The 13,921-nt window shown below is 37.2% G+C and overlaps 1 protein-coding gene across 9 annotated transcripts in view; it reads right to left on the bottom strand.

Moving 5' to 3' along the window:
- Nucleotides 1–13,921, bottom strand: part of LOC139121141 (myocyte-specific enhancer factor 2C-like) — a 91,262-nt gene that overhangs the window by 47,575 nt on the left and 29,766 nt on the right. For all 9 annotated transcript variants that reach the window (XM_070685803.1, XM_070685795.1, XM_070685804.1 and 6 more), the window contains one exon: nt 3,315–3,405. The gene's annotated coding sequence lies outside the window, so the exon portion shown is untranslated. The remainder of the gene's footprint in view (nt 1–3,314; nt 3,406–13,921) is intronic.

The following is a 13,921-nucleotide window of genomic DNA, read 5'->3' on the forward strand; positions in this document are numbered from 1 at the left end:
CAAATAAAACTGCTTCATAATCCCCACGCAGCAGTCAGGACTATTTTCAGAAAGTGCTTTTTTGGTTGATATTTGAACCAAACTATAGAAAGAGCTAGGTTGAGAATACCTTGAAGAGAGTAATATATATAGTGTACTAAACAGTGGTCAACATTTGCTGGCATGAAGACGGCAGCATCAATAAACAGCTGGTTAGCAGTGGTCATACAGCAATAAGCAACTGAACAAAAATACATGATCATGACTTTAAAAAGAACAGTCAAAAAATAACCAGAAAAGCATGCCAGTCTCCTTATATTTTTGCTCAATATCCTACGCCATCATGTCTATTGACATATTAATAGCAAACACAAGCTACATATTTAGAATATCCTCACAAATATAACTGAAGGGTACATGTATGTGTATGTACACACGGGAGCATGGAACTGAATTCTTTCCGGAGCAAAGAAAAGACGTCCCTTACCTGTGGCTCCGATAAAAGCGAAGTATATGCAGCTTGACTAGGCAGTTGACAACTTTAAATCCACAATCTCATTAGTATCTCATTACTAATCCGCGTGTTAATTTGGCGCCATCATCTTGTCAAAGCAAAGACATGCCCATTTTCCCTGCATACCTCAAGCACCAAGCCCAACACATCATGTTACATATTAATTGGGCGATAGATATTCCTGTAGGACTCTGTTTTTACAACACAACAAACCAATTAGTGACCCCTTTGCTTTCTCTGCCAAACACCACTCTTTAGTCTCTCCCTCTCCTTTTTTTTTTGTTATCCACAGGTTAAAGACCACTCTCCCATTTTTTTTTTAAATGCAGCAGACAATTTGGCTACACAAACTGACACAATAACGGTTAAACTAATAAGGCAACGTAATTCAATTTCTATTCAGTGGTACAAGCCTGAACACCTGCCTATACTCCAAGCCAGATGAATAGTTGTTTCACTGACAAAATTACAGGTGAGGGTGTTTGGTTTCATAAATTTTGATTATCCACTCAGTTTCTAAACACTTCTTTGGAAAACAATCAAAATAAATAACGTAAGCTTGTATTGTTCTTTTTCCACTTCAAAAACTACTCGGGAGTTTTATAAAAATTCTACAAATATGTCCCTTTCTCCAAGACGTGCAAAGCCTTTTCTTGAATATTTTGGTAGACACAATCACAAGTACATTCGGTAATTCCCAACGCTTGTTATCAAAACTGAATATTTTAAGTTTTCTGTGAGTAATTCTGAAATTTTAACACTTTAGCTCGAGGCATTATTCTAAGTGTCTCCACTTTTGCCGCTTTAATCTCTCTCTTTCTCTCTCACAGAAGGAAAAGAATAATAACATCAAGCATGGAGTAGCTTCAGGGGTTTATTCTGAGAAGGAGGGTTGTTGATTCTGAACTGTGGCATGAACAGCGGGATCTGGTCACCCAGAGTGTGTAAGAGTCTCTCTGAAAGTGAGACGCCAATTAGTCTGTGTTCTAGTGTTGTAAGGACAAATTAGAGCCACTGAGAGAGGCAGATCAAAAATACACTGACAATTCTCTGCTAGCAGTTCACAGAGACCACTAGCTGAAACACAAACATTACGGCTTCTCTGTGGTGTAAGTGATCTGCTAATCATCCAGAATAAAAAAGTCATTATACTGTCCTCACAGCAAGGATAAACCAGGGATCCATGAGGCTCCTCCTACTGCCATCAGACAAGTACAGTTATCAGTCAGATGAGTAGAGTTGGTACTTTTTTTTTTAAGTTTACCTTTCAAAGAAAATCTTGCATTTGGTTCATAAGCATTTAGCTTCCCTTGTTTTGAATGAGAATACAAGAGGATTTTCCATACAAAATGAATCATCAATGCCCACTCGTGCATAGCTCAGGGATTTTGTTTCTGTCCGATGTGATGCAAAAAGCATTGAGGATGAACAACGGCGTCACTTGATTTCTCTTCCTTTGCATGAGCCACCAAGGACCCATCTTTTTGTTGCAACCACATGAAAGAAACTGGTGTACAAAGTTATTAAAACATTTGAATACTGCCATAATTGTCACAAAGATAAAGTGATCATTCAATACAAGAAATTGCGGAATATTTCATGTCTTTACATGTTTTTTAGTTTTTTCATGTTTATTCATGATTGTTCTGTACTTTTACTTCATTTGTCAGAGATTTTGAGTTTCAAACGTTTCACAAATCTATGATCAAATGTCATCAATATTTTTCAGCAATCATCAGAAGCAAACAAACAGTCTGTATTTCCTATCTATTTTTATCCACACAGCTTTCTGGATGACAGATTGCGTTTACCAAAAAACACAACCAGAGCTATCACTTCCCAAGGGTTACACAAAGATAATGCCATAAAAATTGCCTTTGGTAGGATCTCAAATCTTTAAGGTGAATCAAACAAACAGAATGGTGGGGAGAAAGCTGAAAATGACAGTTCAAAGGTCAGTCTCATCATCTCATGTTATTTAAATATACCAGATGCTGCCATGATGCTCAATTCTGTGTAGATTCACAGCTTTACATGTAATGTTTCTGAGGTGTGTATTTAAAGTAACAATGTCCTTCCAAATGCAGGTTTCTTGGAAGAGGATGATAAAATGCAGGAGAGGCTTTGGCCGCACAGCCTCATTGAGTTTCACAGGTTTCAGCCAAGGTTCAAGCCAATTTAGGATTTTTCCCACTTTTCACTTTGTGTTAAAGCAAGGAAAGTGGACATCATGACCAACCTGGTGATGCGCATTCCTGTTAAAAATATTCCTCTGGTACAGTGGACAAACAGAGCACGAGGGACAAATGTGACTCTGTTTGCTGTCCTTGGAGCCAGGGGTGGGGGTCCATGTCATATGGGACATAAGATGCAGCCGCTAAAGACTGCAAAATATTCCCAGATGATGCGGGCAATATATACCTCCTGGAGGTAGAGTGCAAACCACAAGAGGCTTGCACCTCTGGTTACTCACAAACATAGTTGTTGTTCACGGATTATATACAGACATTAGAATTCGATGAATCCAGCATTTAGCATCCTGGTTTGATGTTCTGCATGAAATACAGCTCAAACACACATCTTCATGGGTGTCAAACACCTCTGCTCTCCCAAAAATAGAGACTCATTCAACCCCACGCAATGCCTTCTTTTCACATTTCCATTTTGATAAAATCAAGCATTATTGCTGGCATGATTTCCATTTGTGCCAGAAATGGCAAAGGGTTTTGAAAAAAAATTGAAAAGGAAAAAATAGGACTTCATAAAACTTAAAATGTCAATGATCAGAATAAAAACTGGATAAAAATTTGTAATCCATTACCTGTCCCTCTGAATTAGTTGTCTTTCGTCTTCTTTCTATCCCTCGTTTTCTGGAAAGCTTGTAACTTTGGCAGATGTCTTCAGATAAAAAGCTGAAAGAACAGAAAATGACACATGGGTAGAGGTTCTGGTGCATGATATTACAGCTTTTTTATCCAATTACCTTCCATGATACACAAAGTTGAAAGTTCACTCCTCCATTTTCAGGCACATGCCCATCTCTCTGTTGACATGTTTAATATGCTAATTAATGTATGTAAGAAATTTTGCATACAGGAAAGCTCAGGAAAAAGATTGAAGACATCACATATGGACAGTTGTCATACTGTACCATATTATGGTACACTGTACCTAGGACAGCACTATCTAGAAATCTCAAAATCTACAATTTAATAAAAATTTGTATGATCATAGCTCTCTTTTACATATCTCATGCTATCAAGTGAAAAGTTCAGATGACCCTAATGTTCATTGGGTCTGCCAAGTACCAGCAAATTTCAAACTCACTCCAACTGACTAGAGATACCTTGAAATAACAGATGTGTGACCCATATGCTTAAAAGCATTTACCTTCAATATACAAGTCCGGTTACTTGAGAGCAAGTGCTCATGGACTTCATAAACACAGTGCACATGAAACAAAACTCTATGGTATTGCTGTACATATTAACACATTTTCTGCTTTTTTGAGCATGTGGGTGGCAGTTTGTCCTTGTGCCAATTTATTAAGGTAGAACACACCTAAGGGACAGATATTTGGACTCTCAATCTTTTACAATTCTTTTCTGATATACCACTTGTTGAGGTTCATTATAAAGCTCTTGGTGTAAGAAAAATTTTCACCGGCTTAGTTTTTCGAAATTCAAAATTTTATTTGTCTCCATAGAATTAACACGGGGATGGCAGCCATTTTGAATTTCAAATATCGGTAAATCTTGGGTAATTTGTTTCTCTTGTGCCAAAATTTGCGTGGTGACCCCCGATTTTTATTCTTGATTTTGAAATATAATGGACGAAAGATTCCTTAACCCTTCACCCCCCCTTCCCTGTGTACAGGTCCAACTTTACCATAGAAAACAATGAATTTGGGACAAACCATGGTGGTGAAAGGGTTAAGGAAAGTTTGAGCAAAAGTTTAAGGCTTTCACTTTCCAGGCGCATACTACCTTAACAAGAGATTGGAGATGGTGTAGCTGTGAATGCGCTCAATGATGGCGACTCACTGCTGGAATTACACACAAGGGCAGTGTCACTTACACCAAAATGCTATTGCATTTCATTGCAAATGCCAAATGGTAAAGTTCTTTTCATATTAAAAACATATACAATTACTATTTCTTCGGATGTTTTGTCAGTTCGTAAACTGGTATGAGGACATCCAATTTCCTTATTCAGAGGAAGAGACTTGTCAGTGCCTACTTGTCAACATGGGATTCTTTCCTGCCGATGTACCATAATTTTATCACAACACTGGGCTATTTTCCCATGCTACCCTGATGGGACTGCCCGCCATGCCTAGCCAGGAGACTGGCTGAACAGTGCAACAGTTACAAGTCTTGTACCATGGGGGGAAAGTGGATCTGTGTAAGATGCCTTATTAACAAACAGCCACAGTGGGCAAAGCAAACATACCACCTCATTAAACCACTATTATAGGCTTGTCATTAGCATGTACTGGGTGTTTACATGTTCCCAGAGGTTGATCATTAGAGATAGGTAGGATAATTACCATCTCTTAGTGCTAAGTAAACAATCAGACTCCAGACTTCCAAGGGGATATCTTGTTTTCTGGCAACCATTTCCTAAGGCCAAGTGTACAATTTAACATTAAAAGATAGACTAATTCCCATTTGTCCTGAAACATATCTTGCAGGTATACTTTTCCAAGATATGAACCTTGCCGTAGAAAAAAGCTGCATATTGCTTTTTTAATATTCCAATTACATTTTCTTTGTATTTTTGACTTGGTGTTCAAGCCACACACACGAACTGTACAACACAGTCTTAAGAGAATACTCTCATTGCATCACACATCCTGTTCTTTCTTTTACTAAGCCATCCCTAATACAAAACCAACGCTGTGGCTTCGTTTCCTCACAAGCCTGTTGCAGGATGTTTGGAATCTTAACAACACAAAAAACAATGACAAAATAAGTTCTTGAATATGTGGATAACAGAGATTCTATTTTGAGTGCACCGGAGAGAAAATAGCAATGATAAGAGCCTGACACAGCGACTACAAAACACAAACACCATCCTCCGCATACAGTAAGATACCACTGCATGATAGTACACAATTGGTGAATTACATACTATTGAGCAAAAAATATTGAAACAAACTTTAAAAAAAGTTGTAGACAATTTTCAGCTGGAAAATTACAAAGATGGAAGTCAATCTCAAAAACAGAATAAAGCAAAATAAGGAGATACCCGCCAACGTTCAAATATAATTAACATTTCTTGTCCAAAGCCAGATGGTTGTTGGGGAAAGCATATGTGCAAGGTGCATTAATATTTATTTGGTTTAGTCAACTTGCTAAAACTATAGAAATGCACCTAGTATTCCACAAGGCCTACGGACATAAATGACATGATAAAATTGCTAATATGAAATCTTTCAGATACAAACCCTGACATTTTTTCAAATATAATTGGTTACTTTAAATATAGAAACCAAACTCACATACAATTTAAAACATGGTTAACGGAAGGTAAGTTGACAAATGATGTAGCCTTGTACTGTCAATATTGTGAAGCTTTACTCATGTGTTTTCAGGATGTGTCCCAAAATATATTGGATTACTAAGCAAAACTCAAAGTGTGGGGCCCAATCTTCCATCATTCTTATGTATCATTACACCTTTCTCAAACTAAATAATTTTTCAGACATTTCTTAACCTTTTTCCACTGCTCAGATGAAATATCTCTGCATGACCTCATGTTACCAGAGGGTCAGACTTCAAGCGGTAAAACCCCAAATTTTGTGTACACACAGAGAGGTGCAATACCTAAGATTTTCCTCTACTCCAGCTCTAGAAATAAAATATTCACAAATCATGTTGACATTGACCTTTTGACAGTGCTATCCTATGAGTGTATGATAGCAGTGACCGGTTCTATCATTCATCTCAATGACAAAAGTCATGACTGAGAAACGCTGAGAAAGCATGAAATATATGAATCCGAAAGACACCTTGAAATATTTGAAAATTGTGATGTAAAATTCTTAAGACTGATTATCTTTTGTTGTTTAAGGTGGCCTGCAGACCACCATCATTTCAAAGGATGTATTGAAACGACCAACAACTGCAAAATAGGTTGTGCTGTATTTCACAACTCAAAACGATGGTGCACTTCCATTGTTGCATGTAGGCATTATGAACAAGGTTGCACAGGAACACCAAAATCATGTTCATCAGGGGCTGAATTGATCATCAGCAGCTAAAAGCCACACTTATCTGATGATTACCTGGCTTTGGACCAATGTGATGGTTTGGAGGTTGATGTAATGCTTGTCAAAAAATATAGCACAACTTTCTTTGCTCTCAGATATGTGTATTTTGTGAGGTTGTACAGTTTCTTAAAATGCATGGGGTCTATACTGACCAGCACTTGGATGTTTTGTGACAATTTTAGAAGCAGAAGCTTATATTTGGTTGAAATATTTCTGGAAATACCATAAAAAGTTGATGGTTTTTTGAGGTGACAGAATTTTTTTACTAAAATACAACAAAACAAACACTTTGATGGAAATTTATTACGGTACAATAATACATGCATCTGCACGGTACACAGACATGATGGAAACTGGATACTCTACAGAACAAAAGAACAGTGATGGTTTCTAGTTCTAGTTTTAGTATACATCAATACTCATCCACCTCCTTTTTTGACAAATTGTGGAATGGAGAGCCCTCACATGCCCAATGCTGTCATCTTTACTGAAACATGCACTCTGTTCTGGATGAATGGATGGCTGACTGACTTTAAACCTTAGTGGGGTTGAATTTTTTTTACTCAACATGGATGCTAACTCAGCATTCTCATATCACTGTATTAGGTTTGACAGGCTACTGATTGTGGACTGAGTATATGGCATTTAATTTCTTTCTTTTCCTCAAAAGCAAACTGAACTAACTGAACTTGCAGAGAGGGTCACGTCACACTCATTATACAAGAAACCTACAACTTCTACAACTTTTCTTTTGCGGCTGTACACAAGAGAGGAAGTCACCGGAGATATTGAATTGATTGACCTTCATCTGATACCGCATGCGTGAGTGTCATCAATTTCAAAAATACTTTCTGTGAAATACCATCTTGTAGATACATCGTGTAACTCAAAGTATTTAATATATGGCTAGACAGGGCCGTGTAAGGTCGACTGACAGCCTGAGGATACAGTCTTGCAAACTCTCCAAATGAATATCAATCTGTGCAGAGGTCTGAGTGTATTATCAAACAAGCAGCTGTAAAGGTCTTCCTCAATACCAGCCTACGTCACTGGCTCAGCCAGCCATGTCAATTGACATCTATAGGTTGGCATTGCTCTGGCAAGACAAGGAGGGGGCTTGTATACACATTGTGCAAGACAAGGACTGGCGCTTGTATACATATTGTGCTATTTCCTGTCAGCTTCAAATGCAAGTAAGATGGAAGGAATTCAAAAGAGAAAGAAACGAGGAAAGTCTTTGTATTGGGACTGTAAACACCACTGATGCATGGTGCACAGACATACACACAACCTTTTATACATTCTAATGGTAACAAGCTTCCCTGAAACTGGAAAGTTGTGTAGTCCACTGCCCTCTCTGGTGGCTTTATGGAAAGACAAATCATGTGACTCACATGTACAAAATTTATGTGAAGTGCACTCTAGACACTGTGATCAGAACAGCCACGTGAGTTCCATTATGTTGCTCACATTCTCAACTTTATCAAACAGTAGTACTATGTTTGACTTTCTTTATCATGACAAGTATTAATTAAAGACATGTATCTGTTATAGGTTTTTAAAAACTTTACAGCCATAATAACGATTTTTTAATGCCACTGAGTGGTTTTATACCCTTTTCTTCAAACACAGAACTCTGACCAATTACGACCTCAACTATTACATTTACTAATTTGTTGCATTCACCTGTTGTAACAGGTAAAATGCGTAAAAAGTCACAGGCAGTGCTGACAGTTTTTTACATCAATTTTAAAAACATGAATTTTCAAGTTTCATGTACTCAATGGTGATTCATGTTTGTCTTTGAATTTGTGGTGACTGCTGGCCTTACAAACAACACCTACAACGCCAATAGACTATGATTTAGACCAAACTGGGATATACAAGGACATAAAAAAGCATGTCTAGACATAATTATTATTACAAGGACATTCACAGTTTTGCACGCTATAAAATTTTTATATCAATCCTCTTTTGTTTGGCTTAAAACTTAGAGCTGATTATTTTCATGGACAATCAATTTTACTGTTTACACTTCATTTTTTACCGTAAAAAAAGCAACATGAAACAAAAAAGTACTAAAAGTGCCAAACCCTACAAACTACACAGACTTCAAAGTCAGGAAATTTGAACATGTATATACTCAGTTTCTAGACATGAAAACTAAAAATCTGTGAATGGAAAGATTTTTACAATCAAGAAATTTTAAAATCCATAGATGGGAAATCCTAAAGAGTTAATGACTGTTTTTCACAGGATGTTGTGCCTATGAAGTTGCAATTTTTTATTTTAGTTATCTGAGCTCCTTGGTAACAATCATGCAACAACCACATCTGAACATTTACGACTTCAGTGATGAGAATTCAATTTCTTTTTTTTTCATTCATTTGGCAAGATATGCGGTATGATAGATTCTGCCACACTGTAGTGAGATAGCTATCATTAGACCGACATAACTCGGATTTCTACACTAAAACGTGAAACAGCAATATATTAAATGCATAATATTTTGCATTTGCGTCAAATAAACAGGTAAATTGAGCCTAAACACTCACACATGGTAAACCACGATGAGATTCAAATAATTGATTTTTGTTTTCCACTGGAGGAATGACTTGCCAACAACCATACAGCAAACTCTACAGCACACTAGCAGAGAACGTTGCCCTTATTTTCATGATGTAGAATATTTTCACTGAAACTGTTTAAGAAGACCTGAATGTTTCGGCTAAAAAGATACAAGATTTTCATAATGGTGCTCCTACAGGTGTTGTTTCCCTAAATAAATCTTATACAGGAAAGTCATTGTAAGAGCACCAAGGTAAAAATCAAGTCATCTATTTTCTGGAAACCATGACACACAACCACAACATTTAACCTGTTCAAATCTATGTCTCTGTACACATGTCCATACTCACCTCTTGAAAACAATTGATTTGGGGCCAAACTACAGTGAAGACAAGATTAAATCAATGCCCATATACAGTCTCAATTTTCTTATAATAGGCAGAATGAAAAGGCCAGCGTTTTTGAAATACAGAATATTGGTGGACTTAACACAGCTTCGTAAATCCTTTTATGATATGCTATCATATGCCTCTGCTCAGTTGCCAGGATCATTTAGTGAAACTTTCGCTATCCATCTGGCCACCCAAGCAACTCAGTGGAGCTTCAAACAAGCTACTTGAGATGAGATGAAATGAGATGAGATGGTAACCCTGATATTTCCAGTGGCAACAAAACACAGGCAATGGGTGAAATCACAGACAAAATGCAAAATAAAACATTGTATTGAGATGATCATATCATTTATCAAAAAAACCTAACACAAATGTGACTCTGAATGATTCACAAAAGATTAATGGATTATTATGGAAAATCTCTGATATCCAAATTAATCATGGAAATGACATTACAAGATGATAGTCTTTGCTTACTAATGATATCACACTCAAGAGGCAAATAGTAAAGTTCTTTGACATTAAAACATAGCTGATTGATTTCACAGGATATTGACATCACTTGCTAATTAATTAAAGTTGCTGATTTCAAACGATAACTCATAGCGATGAAGTTTCCTCCTAAGTCTGTGTCCATGGAAACACAGGAAAGAGAAACCTCTCCGTTTTGTTGTTTTTAAGTCAATCTGAAACATGATACACGTTAACAGATATGACCAACATTATTTGCAATTAACTATATACATTTTATGCTTTCACTGCCACTATACCAAACCAGTCATGTGTGTGCATTATTCATCACTCTGGCTTCTCTGTTCTTTGTGTGTTGGCAATTAACGGTTTACCTACGCCATTATGCACTACTCAAAGAAAACAAAATATTCCTCATTACCAATCACATTGCGGTGTTGATGGAATCTGTTTCTGTGAAATTCTTCGAATGGCAACCAGATGATGTTTAAATCATGCGATGCCTGTAACTCCTCACATTTTAACATTTGCCTGTGGCTGAACTTTGGGTCTTCTGCACATCTCACCGAGAACATCACGGAAGTGAACCGGCCTGAGTATATATGGTATACAAATTTCAAAGGCTGTCCGGATTTGAGATTAAAAATACTTTTCGATAAATAAGTTGCCAGTATATTTGTACTTGTCAAGGTATGAGTATGATGATCTTGTGCACCAACACTTAAACAGCCTTGCATAAAAAGGAAAGTGAATTTGTTGTCCTTCATGTTCCATCTGGTGTGTTTGGATCTGCTTAAAACTGCATTTTGCACTGCAGGTCATATTTAAGATATGAAAGAATGGCATAAAATACCGTAACTGGTCAAAAAGTTCAACTCTTTCAGCTGCAAGAACTATATTTTAAATGCATCACTTTAATTTTTTGTTATTAAAAGTTGAAAGACATGTACATGTATATGCGTAACTGCCGAATGCAGTGGATGATTATCATATTGTGTTTCCTTGAAGTTCTGTGTTCTACACATATTTACATCGGGCACTGTCTCTCCTGTGAGTGATTCAATATTCCTGAGTCTGCATCATTGTATTTCTAAACTTGTTGATCACAGAGGAGGAAGGGGACTTCACTGTGCCAGAATCACAGTTTCCAGCTGGAAAAACCCCTTAAACCGTCAAGATCTGTAGCCTTAATTGCACCCCAGAAGAAACCTCTGCAAAAAAAGTTGCTTCCCATACATATACACATTATGATCATGTGAAGAGGCCATCAATTTTTCATCACAGGAGATATTAACTGACATCCAATATGTTTTTGATTTACTCTCATGTTGGGCGTGTGATCTTACACCATCTTCACACCCTGCATAAGATATGCCATGAATGCAGGAGTCATAATATCCACTGCGAAAAAGTTTGTCTTGCTGGTGGCAAGGTTGAAGGTCAACATATTAACAGAATTAGGAAAGTAGGTCTATTTAATTTGTTGGATATGCCACAAACAGCCTGCATTATGAGGAAGTTCGGAAGCTGTACACAATCTAGTGCCAGGGGAGGGGGAAATAAAAAGAATACATGGAAGAGGTCAAACGTGCTTGTGTTATCATGCAGTACACAAACAACCCACCGAGTAGAAACGCTAACATTATTATAAAGGATGAAAGGAAGAGGAAGCCATGAATGAAAGAAATCGACACAAAACAATGGCTGACAACACAACAGTCCAACTGTAACTTCAGAGCATATTTATATAGCACAAAATTCAACATTCTCTACAGATGACAGTCAGCAATTTCAAATTGTCACATGGAAGCTTTCTAATCAAACCAAGACTAGATCTGTCAATGAGTCAGGACTTTTACAAGAACTTCACACAGCTGTATATATGTAAGAAATGGTAGTGAAAAAAAATATATTCACTGACGTTCTGGAAATAAACAAAAGCTCCAACACATGACTGTGTACTAAATCTTCAGACAGGAAACATTCTGTCACACATTTCTGTCATGCAGGATAAATAACTGTGCCGGGTGTCTTTTATAATGAAAGTATCGCAATACTGAACTGTTAGTAGTGAATCTCTGTAGTACATGCCAACTTTCGCCACTGTGATGTTTCACCTCAAAAAAAAGGAGTTTGTTAAGTGGTCCATGACTGTGTGCACGTACCAGCATTGCAGTGTTTTGTTTCTGATGACAGCTATTACAATAATTTGTTACTGAGGTCACAGTTGTATCAGTTGAAATTTAACCTGGGACATGGGTGGACATAAAAATTATCTGTCAGACAACTTTTGACAAGTACATTCCCATTCCCAGCGCTTGCCGTACTCTCCTTTGTCAGCTCTCAAACTTCACAAAGGAGTGAGGATAAGAAAAATTGACACCAAGATACAAAAGGATTAACCTTATCCCATAACAAGCATTGACATGAATATTTTTTGTTCTCTGTGTGTATATGATGAAAATGTCATTCCCTACTTTTCTCATTTACAACACATTTTGTTTTGTTTTGTTAACCACGCGGGGAGAATAATAATGTGGATTTTTTCTGTTCAGATGTTGTGTGCTGAGACAAAGGCTGATATCTTTAACAAAGTCTAGGATGTCTCACTTACCATTAATGCCATTATATAAAGAGTCTGTGCAAAATAACCACACTTCTGATCATTGGTACAAGGACACTAGAATACTAGACAGTTTTGTACATATGCCATAAGCTCATACACAAATGTGATAAAACCTTCCCCTGCCATTTGTGGGCAGAGACTCCTGGGATATCTGGTTTTGTCACAGGCATTTCCATTAAAAATTAATTTCCGATTTTATGAACAAATTTCAATGAAATACCAGAGATATCATTTTTCAATGATGGCACTCGAACCGTCCAAGACTGATTCAAACTTGTACTCACTTGGCAGCATCTTGATACACATGGGACGCCTTGCTTTACGTTGATATTTCAGAATTTTCCACACTGTCTCTCTTGGTGGCAATGACGCACAAACTTAAATATGACAAGGTTTTGTCAATGGGAAATAAAAAAATCTAACCATTCATTCGTAAATTGCTCTGCTACCATAAGCTGAGGTAGGATGTGATGTACAACGACAAGCTGATCAGATATTGTGTCTCTCTTATCAGTGACCTCAAACTCTCGGCTGCCATGATGTCAGGGCCTGATACCAGTCTGATAGCAACTTGGACCGCCTGGGGAGGCTATCTCCTCTGCAAAATCATGCATGGCAAGATTGATGTAAAAGAAATGTCATTTTGTGCTAACGCAGCCCAGTGGGAAGCTATTCAAACAGCCCTGTGTTACAAAGTGTACATCAGCTTGCCATCTGGCAGTGGTATTGCTATGCTTTTTTTTTAATGCAAGCCCTTTCAGATGATCACTAATTTTTAAAGTAATTGTTAGTATTACAGTTGTACGGTCAAAATTCATTTAAAAGTCAGAAATTTAAAGGCTAATAATACAGCTCTGGGCAGACAAAACAAAACTTGTCTTTTCAAACGTAACACTGTTAACCCCAGTATTTGTAACTTTTAACCTTTTTTTATGTTCGAAATTACATGTTATTCTCTTACATCCATCGTGAAATGTTGTTCAGTAAAGAAATAAGCCAAATTTGTGCTCCTGTAGTGACATACAAACGCTAAATATTGCCCGATCGAGTTGGATTGCCGCGCGGGTTTGTTGACAACTTGTAGGCTGTGCACGTGA

The sequence above is a fragment of the Ptychodera flava genome, chromosome 21 (assembly GCF_041260155.1).
Source record: "Ptychodera flava strain L36383 chromosome 21, AS_Pfla_20210202, whole genome shotgun sequence".
Classification (NCBI taxonomy): domain Eukaryota; kingdom Metazoa; phylum Hemichordata; class Enteropneusta; family Ptychoderidae; genus Ptychodera; species Ptychodera flava.